The 19,003-nt window shown below is 31.9% G+C and overlaps 1 protein-coding gene across 4 annotated transcripts in view; it reads left to right on the top strand.

Annotated features, from left to right (window-relative positions):
* gsb-n (gooseberry-neuro) overlaps window positions 1–19,003 on the top strand; it is a 75,425-nt gene that overhangs the window by 49,316 nt on the left and 7,106 nt on the right. The gene's annotated exons all lie outside the window — the stretch shown is intronic.

Below are 19,003 nucleotides of genomic sequence, written 5' to 3'. Positions count from 1 at the left end.
AACATTGCTATATATCGACAAAATAAAGAAGGTAATTTATATGTTGGGTCAACATTGTTAATGAAACGATCCAGCAATAGCAGGAGTTGTCAGTCATGTTTGTGAAACTATGAGCCATTAGATAGCAAAATATTCGCCGATACTTGGTATTGCATTCTAGGATTGTAAGAAACAGTTTGGCAAAGTTTGGTTCACCAGTTGACAATACTACAGGCACTACAGAAACGACGATCGCTAGAGATCAATAATATTATGGCCCATATTGATCGCAAAGCATTTGTTAGCAGGATTTTCATTCTTTAAAAGAGGTACCGAAACAGCCATCGCTAAAGATCAATGATCTATTGTTCCAAACTTATCGCTAAGCTTTTGTTATCAGGATTTCCATTCTTCTTAATACCTTTTCAAAGAGGTACCGAAACTGCGATCGCTAGAGATCAATGATGTTTTGGCCCAATGATCTTTTTCCACATTTTGATCGCTAAGAATTTGTTATCAGGATTTTCATTCTCTAAAAGAGGTACCGATAGAGCGATCGCTAAAGATCAATGACCTATGGTCCCAAACTTATCACTAAGCTTTTGTTATCAGGATTTTCATTCTTCTTAATAACTTTTCAAAGAGAGTACAGTTTGAGGCCCTGTCTTGTGCATTCCACCGAACGCAAAACCCATAACATAATATCGGTCTAGTGGCGACATCATAGCCAGTTCATGGTTTTGATTCCCTATGCTAGATATACATGTCTGTCATTTTCTTAGCAATTCTTTCCAGAATGTTGTCAAGAAATTAGGCGGCACTACGTGCCACACATCGAACGCCACAATATAACGATTTGAGGGTTTGGTTAAATCACTCAGTAGTGACATGAATTGTGCAACAAGATCGTGCAATTTGACACCACCAGACCTTTTCCTGTCTGGATTTCTGAAGTCGCAGATCGGTGCCAATAAGCTACAATCGAACGTGTCCCTCGTGCAGAGGCACGTGTGGGTTTTGTCAAAGTTAACACAACCCAGGTCATTGCTCAATATCAGCCGCTTATATGCTGCAGAGTCATTGAAATCTGGGCCTTTCGAATTCATGCCAACGAACAGAGTCGCGTTTGGGGTTTCACAAAGTCAACATAACCCAGGTCATTGCTCAATATAAGCCGGCTATGCAGAGTCATTGAAACTTGGCCCTCAAAGTGATCATAACCCAGGCCATCGCTTAAAATTAGTTGGATATATACTGCAGAGTCATTGAAATCTGGACCTCTCGAACACATGTCAACAGGCGGAGTAGCGTTTGTCTTTTCTGAAGTCAGAATTCTATCCTAATAAGGCGCAATCGATCGTTGCCCTCAAAGTCATCATAACCCAGGCCATTGCTTAATATCAGCCGGATATATACTGCAGAGTTCTTGAAATCTGGACCACTCAAAGACATGTCAAAGCAGAGTTGCCTTGGGGTTTTCTGAAGTCAGAGTTCTCTCCTAATAAGGCGCAACCAGCCGGCTATATGATGCAGAGTCATTGAAATCTGGACCTCTTGAAGACATGCCAAAGAGCAGAGTATCGTTGGGGTTTTGTGAAGTCACAGTTCTATCCTAATAAACCACAATCGATCGTGGCCCTGAAAGTCATCATAACCCAGGTCATCGCTCAAAATCAGCCGGTTATATTCGGCATAGTCATTGAAATCTCGACCTCTCGAACACATGCCAATGAGCAGAGTATCGTTGGAGTTTTCTCAATTCACAGTTCTATCCTAATAAGCTGCAATCCAGCGTGGCCTTCAAAGTCAGCATAACCCAGGCCATTGCTCAATAACTATCAGCTGCGGAGTCTAACGAGCAGAGTTAGCTCCGCTAGACTATGTTTTTCTGAAATCACAATTCTATCCTAATAAGCCGCAATCGAGCGTTGCTCTCAAAGTCAATATAACCCTGGCGATCGCTCTAAATCAGACGGATATATTCGGTAGCGTCATTGAAATCTGGATATCTTGAAGACATGCTAACGAGCAGAGTATCGTTGGGGTTTTCTGCAATCGAGCGTGGCCCTCAAAGTCATCATAACCCAGACCATTGCTCAAAATCATTTAAATCTGGACCTCTCGAACACATGCCAATGAGCACATGCCCGAACGCGTTGGAATTTTCTATCGTCATAATTCTATCCTAATAAGGCTCAGTCGAATGCTGCCCTCAAAGTCAACACAATCTCTCACAATCAGCCGGATATATGATGCAGACTGATTGTAAACTGGCCATCTCGAATACCTACCAAAGTGCGGAGTCGCGTTGGTCTTTTCTGAAGTCACTATTCTATCATAATAAGCCGCAATCGAGAGTGACTCTCAAAGTCATTGCAACCGTTTGTTTGGAATATTTCGACATCGACCTCTCCTTATTGGAAATCCCTTTAGCTTGTACTTGTCTATAATCTTAAAGTCAATTATTTGATTCCAGCATCAAACCCTACTCCAGCTGTATATTTCAACTGTTAATTACATTTCGTAACAATGACTTCAAGGATTTCTCCGCTTTTAAAGAATATTCCCTTTGAAGAACAAACAACTCTAACCGCATTACATTTAAGAAACGTATAGAAACAAGTGAAAAATAGCTACAATATTTTGCAAATAATGGCTCAGTGTTATTATATTATATTGTTTTCATATCAAATAATACAAGATTTTATAAAACATAACAATTGTTTTGTAAAATGTTTTAAGCATTATGGGAAATTGTCTTCAAATTCAGGGTCGTTTACCAAAAAGACTCTTGCTCAGAGCAAAAGGAAAGAAAATACATAATACTAAATATCCTAGTGTTTATTGACTGACAAATAAAAGAAACTATGGCTATGACAAAGTAGTTTAAGATCATTGAAGAACAAAATTAAACTCACTGTTTGTTTATTATTCTTCTTATTCATGCATTCTCTCTCTCCTTCTCTGCTTTCTTTAGGTATTTGTGTTTTATGAATAAAATGAATGAATGTAAAACATTGGAAAACATGTGTGTAGATTTTCGTGTCACTTAAGGTGACAATATTTTGACATTTCATGACTTAAATATGACCTTGTCGGCAAATTGAAAAACAAGGAAAACACTGCCTTTAAAGCAAGAATATTGATTTTGTGTGTTGTGCAAAATGAAGAAAACAAAACAAAAATGTAGGTAATGTTTATTATAACTTTGTAAGGAAAAGTGTATAAACAAATAAACAGGTCTGTTTGTAAATTGCACATTTAATGTTCTATGTCAAACAGGAAAAACTCATTAAAGAATGTCAAAAAACAATTTTAAAAGTTTTGTAATGAATTTTTTTTCATTTTGCAATTAGTTCTATTGTTTCATAATGCCATAAACCTGTAAAGGAAAAGAAATGCGAGATAAATGATCAAAGACGGCCGCGAGAAACCTTAAATCATATCTTACGTCTCTAATTTCAAAACTGTAAATAGGTTAGCATTTGAAAATGAGAGGAATTCAAAGAGTCCAGATATTCTTGGCAGACTTATCGACACTATTAAGTGTTTTCTTATAAGTATTTCATAACTTTTCCAAAAATCTCCAGTCTATGCTTTTGATAATGTCAAGAAAATTAAGAATATTGACACTCTTCTACGTTTCTGGGATTAGTCCTCCTCTCAACATGTCCGTTATTAGCAGATATGATCAAATAAAGGGGAATAAGCCGATTCGAAATGAAAAATTCCAACGATTTTCATTCGAATCGAATTACACAATAACCTTCCAGGCTGTTGACAACAGAGTTCCTTCATTATGTTTTCCTCTATATTTAAATTTTAATATTTCTTTCATTTAAATAAGTTAATTAAAAATCAAGACTTTAATTTAAGCATTTGTTGGACAAAAATATTTAATTACATGGCCTTATTAATGAACAACAACTGTTTTAAAAACTCAATTACAAAGAGCCCACCAGCTATCTTCACATAACAAACCCAACAACAATAAGAGCAAAATTTATTTGTCAACATAATTGACAGCAAAACGTGCTGCCAAGTTTTTGAAATATTTCTGATAATTATCTTTAAACTACTGTACTATGTTCAGCGACAAAAATATATAGTAAAGAGGCCTTCTTAAAGGCCTTAGGATACCAGCCGTATTACAAAATCGTTTTAAGTTTACACTCCGTGTCATTGGAAGCCAAGGCATTGCTCACTCGCTTCTGTTAGAGTGCTGATAGAAGGTCTACTTTAGAAGGATTATTAGAAGGTCATCCGTTGAAGAGAATATCTACATAGGAAATTCCTATGTTGCTTAGAAAATATCGAATTTTGTGCCAACACAGCGTCATATACGAGAAGTTTTGCTTTACTTCTTTAAATTGAAAAAAAGTTCCTCAGAAACACACTGAATGCTCTCCAAAGCTCTGGTGAATGTGTTTCATGGGTTACAACGTGCGAGAAATGGTTTGTGCGATCTAGAAGTGGTGATTTTGACATGGAAGACAAAGATCGCCGACCAGGCCAGTCAAAAAAGTTCGAACATCAAGAATTGCAGGCATTACTCCATGAAGATTGTTGTCAAACTCAACAAGAGCTTGCAAAATCATTGGAAGCTACTCAAGCAGCAATTTCAAAACGTTTGCGAGCAGCAGGTTTCATCCAAAAGCAGGGAAATTGGGTACCATACGAATTGAAGCCGAGAGAGCTTGAAAAACGATTTTGTATGTCTGAAATGCTGCTTGAACGCTATAAAAGAAAATCGTTTTTGCACCGAATCATTACTTGCGATGAAAAGTTGATTCATTACAATAACCCGAAGCATAAGAGATCGTATGTGAAGCCTGGCCAACCAACAGAATCGCCAAAGGTAATGCTCTGAATTAACTGGAAGCAAAAAAATCCTATCTATTATAAGCTGCTAAAATCTGACCAGACCATCACAGGGAACCTGTACCGAACGCAACTAATTTGTTTGAAGCGAGCATTTACTCGATGAAAAATTTATGCATTACGATAACCCGAAGCGTAAGAGATCGTATGGAAGCCCGGCCAACCATCCGAATCTACGCCAAAGCCAAATATCCATGGCGCTTTGGAAATGCTATTTAGTGGGAGCAAAAGGGTCATATTTATTATGAGCTGCTGAAAGCTGACTATACCATCACAGGGATCCATTACGATCATATGTGTAGCCCGTCCAACCAGCCAAATCGACACCAAATCCAAATATCCATGGAGCTAAGGTAATGCTCCGTATTTGGTGGGAGCAGAAGGAGCCAATCTCTTATGAACTGTTGAAATCTGGCCAAACCATCATAGAGAACCTGAACAGAATGCAACTGATTCGTTTGAAGCGAGCATTGTCCGAAAAACGACCAGAATATGTGGCCAGACATCAAACCGTTATATTCCGGCATGACAATGCTAGGCCACATGTTACAATACCTGTTAAAAACTATTTAGAAAAAAGTGGTTGAGGAGTTTTGCTTCACCCGTTTTAAGGTCCACAACTTGCCCCGTCCCCGAGCGATCAGCATCGATCGTTGCAGATCGCTCTCTCTGGGATACTCTTCTCTTCAGAACAGAGTATCCGAAATTGGCTTGATTCGTTATTGGCCTCAAAACATGAGCAGTTCTTTTGGCTCGGAATCCATATGTTGCCAGAGAGATGGAAAAAGGTCATAGCTAACAATGGCCAAGGCTTTGAATAATGTGCAAACCGATCTATTAGAAGGCCTTCAAAGTGAAGACCTAGCATTTTTTCCCTCTGGCATATTTCTTACGAATTTTGATGCTGTATCATTTCATTTCATAACACAAGTAACAAACAAACATTTAAAGATATATTAACGCAAAAATTACAGACAGACAAATACAGCCAAAGCTTCATACTACTCTTGCTGTTAATTAAATACAATTCTTTTTTTTTGTTCATCTTTCATTTTGTTGTTATTAACTAAAGAGGTGTTGAAAATGGGCGTCTAAAGTTTTGATAACAATTTATTAATGCCATATTAAATTACGGTTGAAATTTATATCTTTAAATGGCCAATAGCCAATGCCAACATAAAAGATAAAACAATAGTTTGGAAAACAGCATTAGTCATTATGCTGATAATAAAACAAATTTAAAGAAATTAACATAATTTAAACATCATTCACCCAAAACTTAAATTAACTACTGTTTAAAGAAAAAACTAAAGAAAAAATAGAAAAAAACTTAAACCCATTAATTTTTCAGTATTTAAAAACACACACACAACAAAATGTGTGTGTTAAATAACTTTGAATTTTAAACATTTGATGTCAAATTTATATTGATTACAAAGATTTTAAAGTTTGGGATTTTTTATTAAATGAGAAAAAAATTACATATTTTGGCCTTTTTTTACTTTAAAGGGAATGTTATGCCCTGTATGTTGTTATTTTCTTTAAAGGGCCTGGTTGGAAGTTTCTAAAAAAACTGTCATGTTTTTTTTACTGTAAGATGAGGTTTAAGCTAGAAATTGTTGGAAATATTTCAAAGTTTGATACAAATAAGTGATAGACAGCTTAACATGTCTTTTGTCAGTGGCCAAGATCAATTGCCTGTTACTGAATTTACTCTTTTTCTTGCCTTCTATTACAATTTTTTTGGTTACTATTTTAATTGTTTTTATTTTGTTTGTAACATTTACGTTGTATGTGGAAGCTAAAGGTATTGTCATCAATCAATGTAATCTTTTTTTTATTTTTTCTAAACATAACATTGAAATTTATAAAACATGTTGTGAGGTTTAAACAAAAATTCGTTATAATTTGTTGGAGAAAAAAAAAACTTTTTAAAAGTTATTTTTTTATTTGTGTTTAATAGTTTTCAATTAAAGATTTTCTATTTATAGACAATTTTAATTACACATTCGATTAAACACATATTTGAAAAACAAATAGAGAAAATTTATAATCCGGCACTATAGACAAACAGTAGTTGTTTATATTTAAAATTTACTAGTATTTAAGTATATAAAAAGGTTTAATATAGAAGGAAACTGAGGTCACGAAACTAACTGAAAAGAGTTTGTTCTGGTCACAATATTGGATTATTAATATCAATAGGATCAATAGGATTATGATCAGTTTACGTGGAAACCAGCTAGGGTTAAGCAATAAAGTAGAATAGTTATCAAGGCTAGGTACTAGATAAAATGCATAGTGGTGTCCCATAATATCTCTCAGTCTACTTCACCATACATCAAATAGGTCTTCCTTATAAGTTTCTGTATCTTCTCTACTTTTTTACCGATAGCTGCCAGAGTCTACAAATATGTTTACCGATCTCCCAATAACCCGTTATCATAATTTTGTAAGAATATATTCTTAGATAATGAATCAGTAATCGACAGATGAAATTTATAACTCTATTCTACGATTCCGCAGATTCAACAATCATTAAGAAGGAGTAGAATTATATTTGGCTGTTTTCCATTTGTCTAATGAATCGTTAACACTGCCATGCACTTCGAAATGTCTTTCCATATATGATTTGAAAGTTGCATAGTGTGTCTCTCATTATATTCGCTTCAGTCACCGAAAGCTCTATTTAAAACTGTATCATCTTTCATAATTTCTCGGCAGAACACTAAAAACCATTCAGAGATCACTAAAAACCAACCGATTTTCCAATGACTTTTTAACACTGCCATCTTCTAAAATGTTGGCTCTCCTATTATTGCTTCTCTTTAAATATATTTGGGACACTTTTTCTGGAGTTCGCACAGGAGAACAATAATTGGAGGCATTACTCCATGCAGATTGTTGCCAAACTCAGCAAAAGCTTGCAAAATCATTGGGAGCTATTCAATTAGCAATTTCAAAACGTTTGCAAGCAGCAGGATTCAACCAAAAGCTGGGAAATTGGGTACCATACGAATTGAAGCTGAGAGACCATGAAAGATTTTGTGTGCCTGAATGATGCTGAACGCTACAAAGAAAAATCATAACCTGAAGTATAAGAGATCGTATGTGAAGCCCGGCCAATCAGCCGAATCGGCACCAAAACCAAATATCCATGGCGCTAAGGTAATCCTCTGTATTTGGTGGAAGCAAAAGAGTTGCTGACATCTGACCAGATCATCACAGGGAACCTGTACCGAACGCAACTGATTCGTATGTAAAGATAACAGTGACCAAAAAACACCCAGAAACAAAGGCCAGACATGAAACCATAATATTCCATCATGAGAATGCTCGGTTACATGTTGCAATATCTATTAAAAAGTATTTATAATGAAGTGAATGCGAAGTTTTGCCTCAAACGCTTTATATCCAGACCGTGACCAGTCCGACTACTATTTGTTTCGATCGATGAAGAATGCTCTTTGAAACAAAGTATACGATATTGGCTTGATTCGTCTCCTGGCCTCATAAAATTAGCAGTTCTTTTGGCCCGGAATCCATACATATGTTGCCAGAAAGATGGGAAAAGCTCATAGCTAACAATGACCAATACTTTGATTAAATTTATATTGTACAAATGTTTCAAAATAAAAGCTAAACATTTGAAAAAATCCCGCAATTTTAAAATCATGCATCAAATAATTTAAAGAGTGTACAGGGTTACCGATCGTGTAATGACCGTTACTCAGATAGCTTATTACTTAATGAATCTAGCATTCACAAAGGATATTAGCTATTTCCCAAGATACCGGCAGATACCACATTAAAAGGGAGTTGGATGTTCACCGCTCTTCTAATGTATAATTAACTCCACCACGATATCTCTCTCCTTTAATGATTTCAAAGATGTATAATGTGTTTTCATTATATTTGCATCAGTTGACGATAGCTCAGATAGGTTAGTCTGTATATGTTTGGGCAAGATCCTTCGTCTTCATGAAAATCTATTTCTTTTTCCGGAATTTTCCGGCAGTCAAAAATTGTCTATCACTTCCATAAGCTTCGATGATAGCTCTCCAATTTCGGTTTAAAAGTAGCATAATGCTTATTTCTCAATGTAATATAACTCTTTTTAAATCAATATTTTATTTTACGTTTTAAGCAATTTGTAATACAAAGTTGACGTCGACAGAACTGAAGGACTACTGGGCGCATTCTCCGCATTTTTCAATATTTCAATTGAAAGATTTATTAAATATTTCATTTGCAGCAGCCAAGATCTGTGGTCACTTAAACGCCTGCCTTCAAATAATTAAGTCTGGATCTGCAAAATCAGGGAATATTTTTATAGCCTTCACCATGAGTGGCATGTTTGTCATTCCGTTTGTAATTTCTACATTTTTCATTTGCGACCCTACAAATTAAATATATTCTGGATCGCTATAGATAGCGAAGTCGATATAGCCATATCCGTCTGTATGTTGAAAATCGGCTCTCAAATGGCTGAGATATAAGGAAAAAACCTGACAAGCTCCATTTTTGATCTATATCTGGATTACAATACAGATATCTAATGATAGATATTTCAAAGTCCATTGCAAGGATGTATGTATATCAATGGGTAAAAATCGGGAAAAATATTTGTTAACCTGATTTTTTTGTTAAAAATTTTTTTTTTTTGTCACAAATTTTTTTCACTAATAAATTTAACAAAATAAAATGTTTTTCAAAAATTTTAAAAAAAGTGGAAAATTTTTTTTTTAAAAAATTAAAAAAAAAAAAATTTTAATTTTCAAAAACAATTTTGAAAAGATATTTATATTTCAAAGTATAATTTGGTGAAGGGTATATAAGATTCCGCACAGCTGAATATAGCTCTTTTACTTGTTTTATCTAACTTCCAATGATATTTAAATACACATGGTCAATTCACAAGGTCTTTTATCATGTCATAATGTCCTAATATTTCACAATGGTTTTTATGGATTTTCAAGCAAAAAATGTTCTAAAATAATACTACTCTGCATGCTGTGTTTCTTGTAATATCGTAACCAACCAGCAGAGACCTGCGACGAATGCCTAAGAGTCGGTTAAGCCGAGCTGCCGAGTGGTGATATATTAGGACATTATGAAAATATGACTAATAAGAGACCTTGTGAATTGACCAACAGTATCTATGTTTTGTAAAGTCTTAATATGAGAATTACCTTAATTTTATATTTATAACAAATATGAAAACATATTGCTTAACGATTTTTCATATAATTTCTCATAAAATTTAATTTCAGTTTATTGATTTTCTTTTTTTACTTTTTACACATGAATGTCATAAACCAGCTGCTGCTGTTGCCCAAAAATAAGTATATAATTTACTTACAGTTTACATAATTTTAACATATCGAGTTTTTATGTAATAATAAAGGGTATAAAAGCATAAAAATATAATATTATTTGTCATATAACAAGAAATGAACATATGAACAGGAAGGCAAGCAAAGGAAAATATTTAAAAGCATTAAAGAAATTTAAGGACCGAAAAAAAAATTAAAGAAAATACGAGGAAAATATTTGCCCAATTCACATTGCGTTGTAAACAAAATTTTTCGAAACAAAAATAAAATATTAGTAAATAAATACGACATACAACGATACAACGCTACGACGGTGTCGTAGCTTTGTAAACAAAATTTTTCGAAACAAAAATAAAATATTATTAAAAAAAAAATACGACATACAACGATACAACGCTACGACACCGATTGTGAATTGAGCAATTGTACCTATATTAAAGAATTGAAATTTGATTAATATTAATAATGTTTATGTGGAAAGAAAAATAATGAGAATCAAAGGAGATGATGATAAGTTAAAAGGTTAAGATTACTAAAGCTACTGTATAAGCAATATTTGTGCAGATATCCCTTAGTTTACAAATTACAATTCCCTAATGCTGTTTTTTTTTTCTAAAATAAAATTTTAAAAATAAAACCTGTAACGAACGTAAGCTAAATTAACAATATCTAAGCTATTGAAACGAATTGGGCAATTAATACAACTTCAATAATATCAATTAAATTTTAAATTTCATCTTTAAAAATTTTATACACAACCCACGTAAATTCTTTGAATTCATATTAATTTTTTTTTGACTTTAACGCCAGCTACCGGTTCGTTCAACATTTGTGGTTATTTTGTATACGATATTTGTTTGATTATTGTTTTTAATATTCATTCATATATCAATTTAACACATTGAAAAGAAATATTTAAATAATGACTTCTTATTCGAACCGCAATATACAAAGAAATGATAAAAATAGCAAGTTTTATGAATCAATTGTAAAGCTACAGCCAGGCCATAAATCAATTTCAGTTGGAAACAAATAAAATAAAATAATATTTGTAGAGAATTAATTAAATTATAAAGCCAAAAATATTGAATATTGAAATAATTAATGAGATTTTGGTATTATGCATAATCTTTTACAACAAAAATCCACATAAAGTAGTTATTTAGTAAAAATATATATTCATTTAATAAAGAATTAAACAGGAATTGAAAAATTAAGAGCCACTTACCTCAAAATATTTCTGCAAAAAAATGTTTAGATGAAAAAGTTTCAGGTTTTCTTAAAAAGTTGTTTTCAGTTCTTTTTTTTAAAGAAAATTATAACAAAGTTCACATTTTATAGCTGTTTTTCTTTAATTAATTATTTATAATCATAAAATTAAAGTATTTTCTTAACCGATTTTCATTATTATTAACAAATTATAGCACTTTTCCTTTAATTATTTATTTTTTTTTTTAATAAAATTTTTATTTGTTAAGACATTATAACACTTTTCTTTAATAAATTTAATTTATTTCAATATTTGCAATTGATTTTTTATTAATTTCTTTATTAATAACTTAAAATAATATTATTATTTCATAATTATAGCATTCCCCAGCTATATTTTCATAATAAACAACAAAACTTTAACATTACAACACTTTTATAACATTAATTACTTTAATACTGGTTTTAGAACACTTTACACACAATTATAACACTTCCCCTTTTTCTTATTATTTACTTAAACACTGATTACTCTTTAAAACTTCTCCCCATTCACAAGGAGAGCTCACTAAGTAAATGGAGCAAGACAGAGAGCCACTACTAAACTACACCAACAACAACACACACACTCACTCTCTGGCCAACCCCACCATTTTCTTACTTGTGCAATTCACTTAATTTGCACTAAATTCTTTGGCCCCACATATTTACACTAATTTTTCACTTTAATTACTCACACTTTTTTAAAATATTTTTACACATTTATAAACTTTAACTATTGCTTAACATTTTTATGCAATTTATTTAATATATTCACATGTATAAATATAATTAATTACCATTATAATACGAACGATTAAGTTTGCAACACGCGTTGTCCACGAATAAAACAATGACACTAATAAAAGTAAACAATGATAATGAATAGGGTTGCCTTACGTAAGGGGAATTGCTGAGAAAAGGGCAACAACAGAAGATTCTTAAGAAAGTGTATTAGAAATTAGAAATGAGTAGAAAATTAGGTAATTAATGGAAATTAAGGGAAATAAATTGATAAATTAATTAAATACTTTATTATTATTAATTTATTGTATTAAATTGTTTATAATATATTGGCTTATTAAAAATAAATTATTGTTTTTAATAAATTCTTGTATTCAATTTAACTAAATTTAATTTGATTGTTTTAAATTAATGCAATTATGGTTGCCGGGTTAATAAATGTTTAATTGGGTATAAATTTAATATCAAACATTTAATTTTATAACAAATTTTATAAAATTAAATCTAATTGTTAATGAATTTTAGTAACTAACGTTATTATTTATAATAGAACTTTAAATTTATCAACGATTTATAAATGAAATTTTGTATGAAAATTATGTTTTAGAAATCTTTTATAAAAAGTGCATTTTCATAGATCATTTTTGTAGAATAAACTTATGTCCAGCTGGTCTGAATTTTTTTTTTACAGTAGGTCAAAGTTTTAATTTTTTGATCGAAGGTAGCATTATACTAACTAAATAAACTAAATTATTAACTTAAAGTTAATATCTGAGAGAATTCTTATTGTCAGAGTTATATTGTGGAATTTTATGGGGATCATTTTTGTGGAAGATATTAACCCTCTAGCTGCTCTCTTTAGGCGTCAATTTGGGTTACCAAAGTTGTAAATATTTATATTAAAGCTTAATTAGCAAAATTAAACGCCACCTTATTTTTTTAAAAAATCGCCAAAAATTTATTTATGATCCGAATGAGCTGAAATTTTAAATATAAATATAAATAGTCCTTGAGAAGATTTCTGTTTCCTTGATTTTTCTTCTTCTTTTATGCTACCTATTGAGAGTCGACATTTTTCTTAGAATATCAGCTATATTTGTGATAAAATTCCAAATAAAATAAAAATAACTTGTTGAAAGTTATCTCGTCCCCATAAAAAGTTACATGCATCCAAAGTTAGAACATGTAAAAGGGCCGTATTTTATAAGCTTTTTCCCAAAAAAAGTCCCCATATTTGTTTCTTTTGTTGAAAAAAATATTCTTCTTGACTATATAAATTTTGTATATGATCCAAAGATGGAACTAAATGCAAAAGCGTATAAAATAAAATTTGGCTCACTTAAGCGCACCAAGTCCCCACCAGAACTATCCAAACTTGGCCAATTTAAAAAAAATTTTAGGTTTGAGTAAAAATTTCTAAAAACGTAAATCACCGATCCTCAAAAAAGCTCCATATTTGTATAAATCTATAACTTATTTAAATACAGACAAAGTTGTTTTACTATCACTTTTCTACAAAAAAAACGCTGTTTTTGAAACACATTTTCCCCCTTTAAAAATTTCGGTATTTAAAAATAAAAAATGTCTAAAATTCTAATGCCATTGATTTAATGAAACTTTGATCTGCATTAGTTCTAAATTGTTTCCCTTTTAAAAAATTTCGGTATTTAAAAATAAAAAATTCGAATGTCATTGATTAAATGATCTGATCTGCATTAGTTCTAAATTTTGTTATGATATCTTTAACCGTTAAAATTGTACATTAATTCAAATTTTATATTTTTCTTCGTGGAAAATCATTATATTAATTTTTTTTTTAGTTTTTAAGGTAAATGATGTCCGAAAAATTCATAAAATTATTTCATTTCACTAAAATATCAATCTTTAGGTCCTAAGGTTTTCACCACAAACCATGCCCCCTTTCAAAAATTTTAACTATACCATTCACCTTGAGTGGCAGTGGTTTATATAAGTTTGTCATTCCGTTTGTAATTTTTACGTTTTTCATTTGCGACCCCACAAAGTATGTATATTCTGGATCCTTATAGATAGCGGAGTCGATTAAGCCATGTCCGTCTGTCTGTCCGTCTGTATGTTGAAATCAATTTTCTGAAGACCCCTGATTTCTTCGGGATCCAAATCTTCAATAATTCTGTCAGACATGCTTTCGATGAGTTTGCTATTTAAAATCAGCAAAATCGGTCCACAAATGGCTGAGATATGAGGAAAAAACCAGGACAACCTCGATTTTTGTCCTATATCTGGATTACTCAGTCATTTATATAGATAATATGGATATCCAATGATAGATATTTCAAAGACCTTTGCAACGACGTATATAAGACCATAATAAGTTGGACCTACAATGGCTCAGAATAGGAAAAAATATTTTTTAAACCGAATTTTTTTTCACGAAAAAAAAAATAAAAAAAAAATTTAAAAAAAAACAATTCGAAAAAAATTAATTTTGTTCACCTAAAAATATTTAAAATTTTTATTTTGAAGTATAATTTGGTGAAGGGTATACAAGATTCGGCACAGCATTTCAGTTCAAGTTCCAAGACAGATAGAACAATTTGGAAATTTCGATAAAAGAACAGAATTCATGAATCATTATCGTGATGCTAGTGTGTTGACTTTTAGGCATTTTATAAAACTCATACATTTTTAGAGATTTGTTTAAATCTTCGAACATATTTCTGACATTTTCATACATAATAGGTTTGATTAGCTAAGGATCTAAGAAGATTTGTTACAAAATCTTAACAACAATAGCTAAATGATGTTAAATATTGCGGTAATTTGTTTTATTTTTACCGCACAACCCACATTCGTCCAAATAAATAAACGACAAGCCCACTTCACCTGTGTGAAAAGAAAACCGCCTCTTAACAGAAGATCTTAAAGGATCTACAATTAAAGCCGACGTCACAAAGTCAGCAGAATAAAAAACAAATCACTTGAGCTAATTAATAACAAGAGAGTAAAAATAAAGAGCAACAGACGTTAAAAAAGCAAAACAAAATAAAGGATATTAAAGGCAGGTTAACCAAAATATTTAATACAAAAAAGAAAGAAAAACTAAGCCGCAATAGACAGAACGGAACCTATTGTATATTCAACATTAACAAATAGCTAAAGATGGAAGAAAAAAGAAGAAAGGCGGCGGCTTGATCTTTTTTGTCGTAATATTTTATATTTTTTAGGGGTAAGAATCTAGCTAGATCTTACATAAATACAGGTTATGAAAGCAAGGGAGTTATTTATATGATTTGCCAATTTGAACAATAACATCTTAAAGACTGAGTGAGGACTACCTTTGAGACACAAAGACGCCCTCTTTTTGTTGAGCTATTGATGTTGCAAAAACATAACACAATCGAAGAACCATCAAAAAGACGGCAAATGTTTGAAGTTAAGGCGTTAAATATTTTACACTTTACTTAAACTCTCTCACACACTTTGTCTAACGTTTGTAAAACACCCAAATCCTTAGGGAAAGAGCGGGAAAGGAAAACATACAAGTCACCTTGCAAATGAGTTCTTAAATCATTTGGCAATGTTGGCAGTGATTGCGCAAATTTTTTATTTGAAATATAAAAACTTTAAAGGATTTATAAATATCCTTGTGTGCGGTCTTTTAATCATTTAAAATAACTAATAATCTTTTTAAAATTTTAACTTTTTTTCTTGTTTTGCTGCTCATAAGTCATGTAAACTCTCCTTGTTTTTTTATATTTGAAATTAACGCCTTCGTTAAATTCACTTATTTTTCATTAAACAATAATTTCTTGTTTTCTTTCACTTCATTTCGTTTTTTTTTATTATTTCATTGTGTATATTCTCCGTTCTACCCTGCATATTTTTGTGATAAATTTCATTTAGTCTGGTTTGGGTTACGTGTTCATGCCCGAAAAAAAGTGTCAACTTAACAAAAGCATTGACGGTATGAACAAATAAGCCGCCACACTGCGGCATCTTTAATGCGCCATGGGGAGTCCTGCGCGGTGTTTTTTCATGTCTTTGTACGATCGGCATTTTCTCAATTTCATTGGGCTGCCCCTACTGTTGTTGATGTTGATGCTGCTGCTGTTGATCGTGGCTATACAATGTGTTGATGATCTTGATCTTAGTTTATGTGTGTTTTGTTTTCTTTTATAATTTTTGGTTGGCTAATTTTGTTTTATGTTCTGTATTAGAAGGGTGAGAGAGTTGATTAGTTACTAAATATTTTTTATTAATGTATTATCGCACTTGAGGGAGAAATTAAATTAAAAAAAATATGGGGAAATTAAAGGTAGAAAATCGTCTTCATAAGACAGTTTTCCTATAGAAAACAGTCTTTAAAAAATACAGAACACTAGAACAGAACTAGAACAGAACTAGAACAGAACTAGAACAGAACTAGAACAGAACTAGAACAGAACTAGAACAGAACTAGAACAGAACTAGAACAGAACTAGAACAGAACTAGAACAGAACTAGAACTAGAACAGAACTAGAACAGAACTAGAACTAGAACTAGAACAGAACTAGAACAGAACTAGAACAGAACTAGAACAGAACTAGAACAGAACTAGAACAGAACTAGAACAGAACTAGAACAGAACTAGAACAGAACTAGAACAGAACTAGAACAGAACTAGAACAGAACTAGAACAGAACTAGAACAGAACTAGAACAGAACTAGAACAGAACTAGAACAGAACTAGAACAGAACTAGAACAGAACTAGAACAGAACTAGAACAGAACTAGAACAGAACTAGAACAGAACTAGAACAGAACTAGAACAGAACTAGAACAGAACTAGAACAGAACTAGAACAGAACTAGAACAGAACTAGAACAGAACTAGAACAGAACTAGAACAGAACTAGAACAGAACTAGAACAGAACTAGAACAGAACTAGAACAGAACTAGAACAGAACTAGAACAGAACTAGAACAGAACTAGAACAGAACTAGAACAGAACTAGAACAGAACTAGAACAGAACTAGAACAGAACTAGAACAGAACTAGAACAGAACTAGAACAGAACTAGAACAGAACTAGAACAGAACTAGAACAGAACTAGAACAGAACTAGAACAGAACTAGAACAGAACTAGAACAGAACTAGAACAGAACTAGAACAGAACTAGAACAGAACTAGAACAGAACTAGAACAGAACTAGAACAGAACTAGAACAGAACTAGAACAGAACTAGAACAGAACTAGAACAGAACTAGAACAGAACTAGAACAGAACTAGAACAGAACTAGAACAGAACTAGAACTAGAACAGAACTAGAACAGAACTAGAACAGAACTAGAACAGAACTAGAACTAGAACAGAACTAGAACAGAACTAGAACAGAACTAGAACAGAACTAGAACAGAACTAGAACAGAACTAGAACAGAACTAGAACAGAACTAGAACAGAACTAGAACAGAACTAGAACAGAACTAGAACAGAACTAGAACAGAACTAGAACAGAATTAGAACAGTCTTTAAAAAATACAGTTTTCCTATAGAAACAATCTTCCTAAGACAGTTTTGATGAGAAAGTTTTCTCCTTTTTAAGTCAAATCCTCATTAATTTTTCTCCCACATCTACTATGATGAAGCATAACCAAATTGATGGTAACGCCTTAAGGTTTCCCTAAATATTTCCCTAAAGTTTTTTTTTACTTGATTTCCTCTTTCTACAGAGTTGTATTTCATTGTTATGGACATGTCACATAATGTGTGTTCCCATCTATTTAGAAAACCATGTAAATTGTTATACAATTACAAGTAATAATTACAAAATATCTATGTTTAACTAAGTTCCTGTGTGGTTTTTTGGCATTAAGTATGCGCGTAACACTATTATTGACACACTAACATGATGTTTGTAATATAATCCTAGCTGTCAACTGCTGCCACTACTCCAAATTACACTAACCATAGCACACCATGTCTAACTGTCACATGGACTACCGCCATCTCATGTAGCATTACTTGTCAAATTAGGTTATTGCTTGAACGATGGGATTTTCTTTTGAATCTACAATACAATTTCTTTTAAATATGAAAATTATGGCGTGTACTTAAAATAGGTTTAACTCTTAATATGTCATACTAAATGGTTGAGTTTTTTTTTCTCTCACTTATTTTGTACATGGTGTGCCTGTTTTTTTGCTATTATTTTGTGGGTTGTTTAGAATTTGTTAGAGCATATTATATTTTATGACACTTAATTTACATTTTAGCGGCAATCTTTTGACAGATTTGTCACGGCCCATAATGACATGTATGTATGTTGTAAATGTAAAGTCTTAAAGACATATGCAATGTAAACAGTTAGAGTTACTCGCTCTTTCTCTTGTAGGGGCTCTCGTCAATAGAGTTGCCAAAAGGGTTTTGCCTTTGGAATGGTGGGAAAAGTAGTTTAATATAGGAAACAGATGTTGTTGGCTGCTTTTATTCTCCGGCTTTTTAATTTAATTTCAATATTCTTTTAATATCCATTTAAAATTTATGAGTTTTTATGGTGCATTTATAATTTGAAGTAGCAGCATCTTAATAAATTGTTAAGAAATAAAATTATTTCTACTTTTTTTTTGTATTTTTCAAACTATTTATTTAATAAATATTGTAGCATTTCTCACAGCTTGATGTAGCTGGCTGTGAGTGAGTGTATAAATGTAGTTAAAGGTTAAAAGTTAAATGAAACCTTATGGAAATATTGATATTAAAGGTTAAACATCATAAAAGAAATATTAATTAAATAAAAAAATAACGAAAACTATTAAAAAGTAACATAAAACTAATTTGTTTAAACATAAAGAT

The sequence above is a fragment of the Calliphora vicina genome, chromosome 5 (assembly GCF_958450345.1).
Source record: "Calliphora vicina chromosome 5, idCalVici1.1, whole genome shotgun sequence".
NCBI classification, from domain to species: domain Eukaryota; kingdom Metazoa; phylum Arthropoda; class Insecta; order Diptera; family Calliphoridae; genus Calliphora; species Calliphora vicina.
This window is presented reverse-complemented; position numbering and strand designations above follow the sequence as displayed.